The sequence below is a fragment of the Arachis ipaensis genome, chromosome B2, assembly GCF_059453495.1.
Source record: "Arachis ipaensis isolate K30076 ecotype BB chromosome B2, ASM5945349v1, whole genome shotgun sequence".
Classification (NCBI taxonomy): domain Eukaryota; kingdom Viridiplantae; phylum Streptophyta; class Magnoliopsida; order Fabales; family Fabaceae; genus Arachis; species Arachis ipaensis.
This window is the reverse complement of record NC_142437.1, coordinates 30983447-30990335: the sequence shown is the minus strand read 5'-3', so window position 1 is coordinate 30990335 and position 6889 is coordinate 30983447. Positions and strand designations below refer to the sequence as shown.

At 41.5% G+C, this 6889-nt stretch overlaps 1 non-coding gene across 1 annotated transcript; it reads right to left on the bottom strand.

The window, feature by feature from the left end:
• Positions 1 to 4510: 4510 nt before the first annotated feature.
• On the bottom strand, positions 4511 to 4614 carry LOC148573474 (small nucleolar RNA R71). The gene has a single exon (XR_015905915.1). It is a non-coding gene; the product is annotated as a small nucleolar RNA R71 (small nucleolar RNA).
• Between the last annotated feature and the right edge of the window lie 2275 nt (positions 4615 to 6889).

Here is a 6889-nt window from a genome sequence, read left to right as displayed (position 1 = left end):
TAAGTGCTTCCTCTTCCTGTGAACTTAAAGCAGAGCTTATGATCACTGGAAAAGTGTCACCTTCTCCCAGAAATGCATATTTCAAGGATGGTGGTAGTGGCTTGAGCTCGGGTTTAGGAGGTTTTTCCTCTTTCAGAAGAAAGTTCAGAGGCTCTTTCATGTCCTTTGAATCCTCCAAATCAGGTTGAACATCTTTGAAGATGTCTTCCAACTCTGATTCGAGACTTTCAGCCATGTTGATCTCTTCTACCAAAGAGTCAATGAGATCAACTTTCATGCAGTCTGTTGATGTGTCTGGATGCTGCATGGCTTTGACAGCGTTCAACTTAAACTCATCATCATTGACTCTCAGGGTTATTTCCCCCTGTTGGACATCAATGAGGGATCGTCCAGTTGCTAGGAAGGGTCTTCCTAGAATGAGAGTAGCACTCTTGTGCTCCTCCATTTCCAGCACAACAAAGTCAGTAGGAAAGGCGAATGGCCCAACTCTGACAATCATGTCCTCAATCACGCCTGATGGGTATTTAATGGAACCATCAGCAAGTTGGAGACATATCCGGGTTGGTTTAACTTCTTCAGTTAAGCCAAGCTTCCTGATAGTAGATGCAGGTATCAGGTTGATGCTTGCCCCAAGATCGCATAAAGCTGTCTTGGTGCAATCACCTTCTAATATGCATGGTATCAGAAAACTCCCAGGGTCTTTAAGCTTTTCAGGAAAGCTTTTCAGAATGACTGCACTGCATTCTTCAGTGAGGAGAACTCTTTCTGTTTCTCTCCACTCCTTTTTATGACTCAAGATCTCTTTCATGAACTTGGCATAAGAAGGTATTTGCTCAAGTGCCTCTGCAAATGGAATCTTTATTTCAAGAGTCCTTAGATAATCTACAAAGCGAGCAAATTGCTTGTCCTGCTCCTCTTTCCGGAGTTTTTGAGGATAAGGTATCTTGGCTTTATATTCCTCAACCTTAGTGGTTAAAGAAGCCTTTTTAGAGGGGTTGCTATCAGCACTTGTGTGTGTCTGATCCCTCACTGGCAATTGAGTGCCAGAGTCAGAAGCTGGAGTGACGTTAGACGCCAGCTCACTGTCTGTTCCTGGCGTCTGAACGCCTGAAATGTGCCCATGTTGGGCGTTTAACGCTAGATTCTGCCCCATTTGGGCGTTCAATGATGCCAAGGCATCTTAGGCTAGTTTCACTAGCATTTTTCTGTTAGTTTTAGTTGTTTTATGCATTTTCTTGAGCTTAAAGTAACCAAGAATGGTTAAAAGAAGAACAAAGCAATGAACCATCCAAACAATATGATTTTGATGCAAATTCCATGAGTTTTAGTTATATTACTTGAATGCTATGAATGGAAGATTTCTCATGAAATTTTGCAAGACCTTGATGCAATTGTTTGGATGATTTCAGGGAAGAAGAGGCTAGGCAAGGAAGCAACAAAGTCAATAAAGGAAGCTTGAATATCACATGTGGAGTTTAAGTTCCAGTTTAAGCCTAAACTGGAGCTTAAACGCCAGAATCATGAAGGCTAAGAAATGCTGAAACTGAAGTTTAACCTCCAGTTTAACCTTAAACTGGAGGTTAAACGCCAGAATGAAAGTCTCACCAAAGAAGCATTTCCACGTTTAACCTCCAGTTTAACCTTAAACTGGAGGTTAAACGCCAGAATGAGAATGCCAATCAGGAAGCATGTCCACGTTTAACCTCCAGTTTAACCTTAAACTGGAGGTTAAACGCCAGAAATGGGAAGTGCACCAGGGAGCCATTTCCACGTTTAAGCTCCAGTTTAACCTTAAACTGGAGCTTAAACGTGTTCGACCAAGTTTTCTCCTCCAGGGTTGCTTTCTCCATTTCCACGTTTAAGCTCCAGTTTAACCTTAAACTGGAGCTTAAACGTGTTCGACACCTCCAGGGCTACCTTTCTCAGCTTCCACGTTTAAGCTCCAGTTTAACCTTAAACTGGAGCTTAAACGTGTTCGACCTCCAGGATGCCTTCTTCCATTTCCACGTTTTAGCTCCAGTTTAACCTTAAACTGGAGCTTAAACGTGTTCGACACCTCCAGGGCTACCTTTCTCAGCTTCCACGTTTAAGCTCCAGTTTAACCTTAAACTGGAGCTTAAACGTGTTCGACCTCCAGGGCTGCCCTTTCTATCTCCACGTTTAAGCTTCAGTTTAACCTTAAACTGAAGCTTAAACGTGTTCGACTAAGTTACCCTCCAGGGCTGCCTTCTTCCATTTCCACGTTTAAGCTTCAGTTTAACCTTAAACTGAAGCTTAAACGTGCTATCACAAAAGGCATCACTGGAAGTGTCTGGCGTTTAAGCTGCAGTTTAAGCTTAAACTGCAACTTAAACGCCACTCTTGGAAAAGGTTTCTGGGCCAAAAATATTGCGGTTTAAGTTAGTATTTGAGCACAAACATTAACTTAAACTTACTCTGGTATGAAACCCAATTGAATATCATGGCTTATGGGATTGGGCCTGAAGGATTGATGAGTCTGAAATTTCAATTTATTGAGTCATGTGTCATTATTTGATTATCACTAAGTTGGCTCAATGAATGTTACAGAATTTGGATCAACAGCCTCATCAAGATTATGGATCATAAACCCAAGGCAAAAGGAAAGCAGGGAGAGGCCTCAAAGCCCAAGAAACACAACAGAAGCTCAATATAGAAAGTGTATAAATAGGATAGAATTTAAGTGAGGAGGGACTTTTTACCTTTTCATTTAGCTAGTTTTCATTTCTTTGTAATTGAATTCAGAGCTATGACTCACTAAACCCCCTTTCATTGGGTTAGGGAGCTCTATTGTAATTCAATGAATCAATAATAGTTTATCTTCTTCTTCAATCTTTTCTCTTGAATTTTGTTAGAAAGCTTCTCGATCTAATTCCATTGGGTAGTTGTCTTGGGAAAGAAACTACCCATAATTGGAATCCTTCGGAACCTTGGGAAAGGAATGGAGGATTCATGCTAGAGAAGCTTTCTCACAGTGAATTGGATTGGGGTTTGGATGGATATTGTGACATGTAATCCTACCAAATTGTGGTTCATGAAGCTGTGTGGTATAATCAGTGATCGAGCATCATCTCTTCTTATGAACATTTAAACCAAGGGATTGGGAATTTGTTTGTTTTTAGAGAGAATTGGTGAGCCAAGGGATTGGGATCCAATCATATAAGATTGCCAAGCAAAATTTAATGAACGCATTGGTTGAGGAAGAGATAAACATGTTTTGATTCGGAGATCTCAATATCTCCTATAACCCAATGAATTCCCCATTTCTGATTTCCACTTTCTCTTTACATTCTGCAACTCAATTCATGCAATCACCCCCATTCCCTTTTAATTTCAGCAATTTAGCTTCTGCTCTTTAATTCATGCAATTTAAGATTCCGCCATTTCAATTTCTTGTCATTTACTTTTCCCGCCAATTTTACATTTCGCAATTTTCATCTAAATCTTGATTCCGCTCAACTAGAACACACTTCTAATCTGAATTGCTCATTCAACCAATCCTTGTGGGATTCGACCTCACTCTATTGTGAGTTTTTACTTGACGATAACCGGTGCACTTGCCGGAAGGAATTTTGCCGATCGTGCAATTTCCTAAATCGTAGCATAACAAGTTTATGCGCATCAAGTTTATGGCGCCGTTGCCGGGGATTGGTTTTCGATTGACAATTCTCCAATTGGAAGTTAACTAGATTGAGCATTTTTTTTGTTTTGATTAATTCAGTACAAGTACTTGTTGAATTTTAATTTCTGCACTCTGTTACATGCTTTCTTTCTTTATGCCTTTAAATTCAAGCAACTAACTCACTGACTCACTAACTGTTTGAATTAATTCCTCAATTGCTCTAACCATACTCTTCCATTAACCAAGAGTATTTCACTTGTTTGTTGCCTGTGCTGTGTTCTTGTATGACAGGTAGGAGAGGAGAGACATCAACTCCTCCATATACCGAACCAGAGAGGACCCTTCATAGACTTAGAAGGGAAGCAAGAGGGAAGAGAGTACTGGGAGAAGAAGAATCTGAAGGAGAATCTGAGGACAATTTTGAGGAAGCTCTAGATCTCAACATGGATAGAGAAGTTCACAACCATGAGAGAGCTGATGGAAACAATGCCATTCCTGAGAGGAGGGTTCTTAGTTCATACATAAACCCAACCTCTGGGAATTGTGGTAGCAGCATTCAGAAACCACCCATTCAGGCCAACAATTTTGAACTCAAACCACAGCTAATATCACTTGTGGAGAATCATTGTTCATTTGGTGGGAGTGCTAATGAAGATCCCAACCAACATCTCACAAAATTCCTGAGAATTTGTGACACTGTGAAGTCCAATGGAGTCCAGGAAGATGCCTATAAACTGCTTTTGTTCCCATTTTCACTTAGGGACAAAGCAGCTAAGTGGCTGGAATCATTCCCAAGGGGGAGTCTAACAACATGGGATGAGGTGGAAAGCAAGTTTCTGGCACGTTTCTACCCCCCACAAAAAGGTCAATAGGCTTCGATCTGAGGTTCAGACTTTTAGACAACAAGATGGTGAAACTCTCTACGAGGCATGGGAGAGATTCAAGGATTTGACAAGGAAATGCCCACCAGACATGTTCCATGATTGGGTGCAATTGCATATTTTCTATGATGGACTCTCTTATGAATCAAGGAAGGCTGTAGACCATTCATCAGGAGGTTCATTGAACAGGAAAAAGACTGTGGAAGAAGCCATTGAAGTGATTGAGACAGTGGCTGAGAATGAGTACTACTATGCATCAGAGAGGCACAACACTAAGGGAGTCATGGAGCTGAACCATGTTGATACAATTCTAGCCCAAAACAAGGTGTTTGCCAAGCAACTAGCAGAGCTTACCAGGCAATTAGAAACAAAGCAAGTGGCTGCAATACACACACAAGATCAAGAGGAAGTAAGCATTGAAGGAGGTGATTGGGAAGAGGCCAACTATGTGGGAAACCAACAAAGGCAATCATATGATCCACATTCCAACACTTACAACCCAGGATGGAAAAACCACCCAAACTTTGGGTGGGAGAACCAACAAACCCTACCACAAAACCACAAACCTTACAACCACAACCAACATAACAATTCCACATACCAAAACTCCAACCAAAGATCATACCAAGCCACACAAAACACTTACTCCCAACCATCATATCATGGCCAAAATAATCAACCTACCCAACCTAATCCAAACCAACAATTTCAAGATCAATTAAACCGGATAGAAGGAATGCTTACAACCATGAGTCAAGACATAACCGAATTGAAAGCTTTTAAGGAAGAAGTAAAATCTAACCTGCAAAACCAAGGAGCTGCCATCCAGAAGCTAGAAAATCAAATTTTGTATTTGTCTAAGCAAACCCCTGGGACGAGCGTTTCTCATGCTGCCAAGGCTATTGCAAGGGAAGAATGTAAGGCCATAACCCTTAGAAGTGGAAAGAATCTAAAGGAGATCTCAAAGGAAACCACAGAGGATGAAGCAAGGGAACATGTGAGAGACAAGGAACAAGGACAATCTTTTACACCGTCCGCAACAAAAGAAAAAGAAAAAGAGGTCCTGAAGCCTTATACACCTAAAGCACCATATCCTCAACGTTTGATGAAAAGTGAAAAGGATGGTCAATTCTCCAGGTTCTTGGAGATTTTCAAGAAGCTCCAAATCAACATTCCGTTTGCTGAGGCAATAGAGCAAATGCCACTCTATGCAAAATTCTTAAAAGAATTAATGACCAAGAAGAGAAGCTGGAGAAATGAGGAAACTGTGTTGTTAACTGAAGAATGCAGTGCCATCATTCAGCACAAATTGCCTCAGAAATTGAAGGACCCAGGCAGTTTCCAAATCCCCTGCATCATAGGAGAAGTCATGGTGGAGAAGGCCTTGTGTGACTTAGGGGCCAGCATCAATTTGATGTCTCTAACAATGATGAGAAGAATGAAGATTGAGGAAGCCAAACCAACAAGAATGGCCCTCCAATTGGCAGATCGAACTTTTAAATTCCCTCATGGGATAGTTGAGGATTTGTTGGTGAAAGTGGGAGATTTTATATTTCCTGCTGATTTTGTGGTGTTAGATATGGAGGAAGAAGCCAAAGCTTCAATAATTCTGGGAAGACCCTTCCTGGCTACTGCTGGAGCCATCATAGATGTACAAAAGGGTGAACTCACTCTTAGACTACATGATGAGAAATTGGTGTTTAACGTATTCAAGGCAATGAGCTATCCATCAGAATCACTAAGGGAATGCATGAGGGTTGATGTGGTGGACATTGCAGTACAAGAAACTTTTGAGGAAACAATAAAGGAAGTGGCAGAGGAGGAGTTCACCAAGGATATTGAAGTTAGTGACATCAAGGCTGCTGAAACAACCATGCCAAGCATGCTAGAGAGAGTGAAAGAAGAGAAGGAAGCACCAAAACCTGAGCTCAAAGCATTGCCCCCTAATCTCAAGTATGCATACTTGGGTAGTGATGAGAGTCACCCTGTTATCATTAGCTCTGCCCTGAGCCAAGAACAGGAAGAAGAATTGATCAAGGTGCTACAAACTCATCAAGATGCCATTGGATGGACCCTAGCCGATTTGAAGGGGATAAGTTCATCCATATGCATGCATAAAATCTTGTTAGAAGAGGATGCTAGACCCTCCATTCAAGCTCAGAGAAGATTGAATCCCGTCATGAAAGAAGTGGTACAAAAGGAAGTCATGAAGTTATGGCAGGCAGGGGTAATCTACCCCATTTCTGATAGCCCATGGGTTAGTCCCATCCATGTAGTTCCCAAGAAAGGTGGCATAACTGTGGTGCCAAATGAGAAGAACGAACTCATACCCACAAGAACCGTCACTGGGTGGAGGATGTGCATAGAC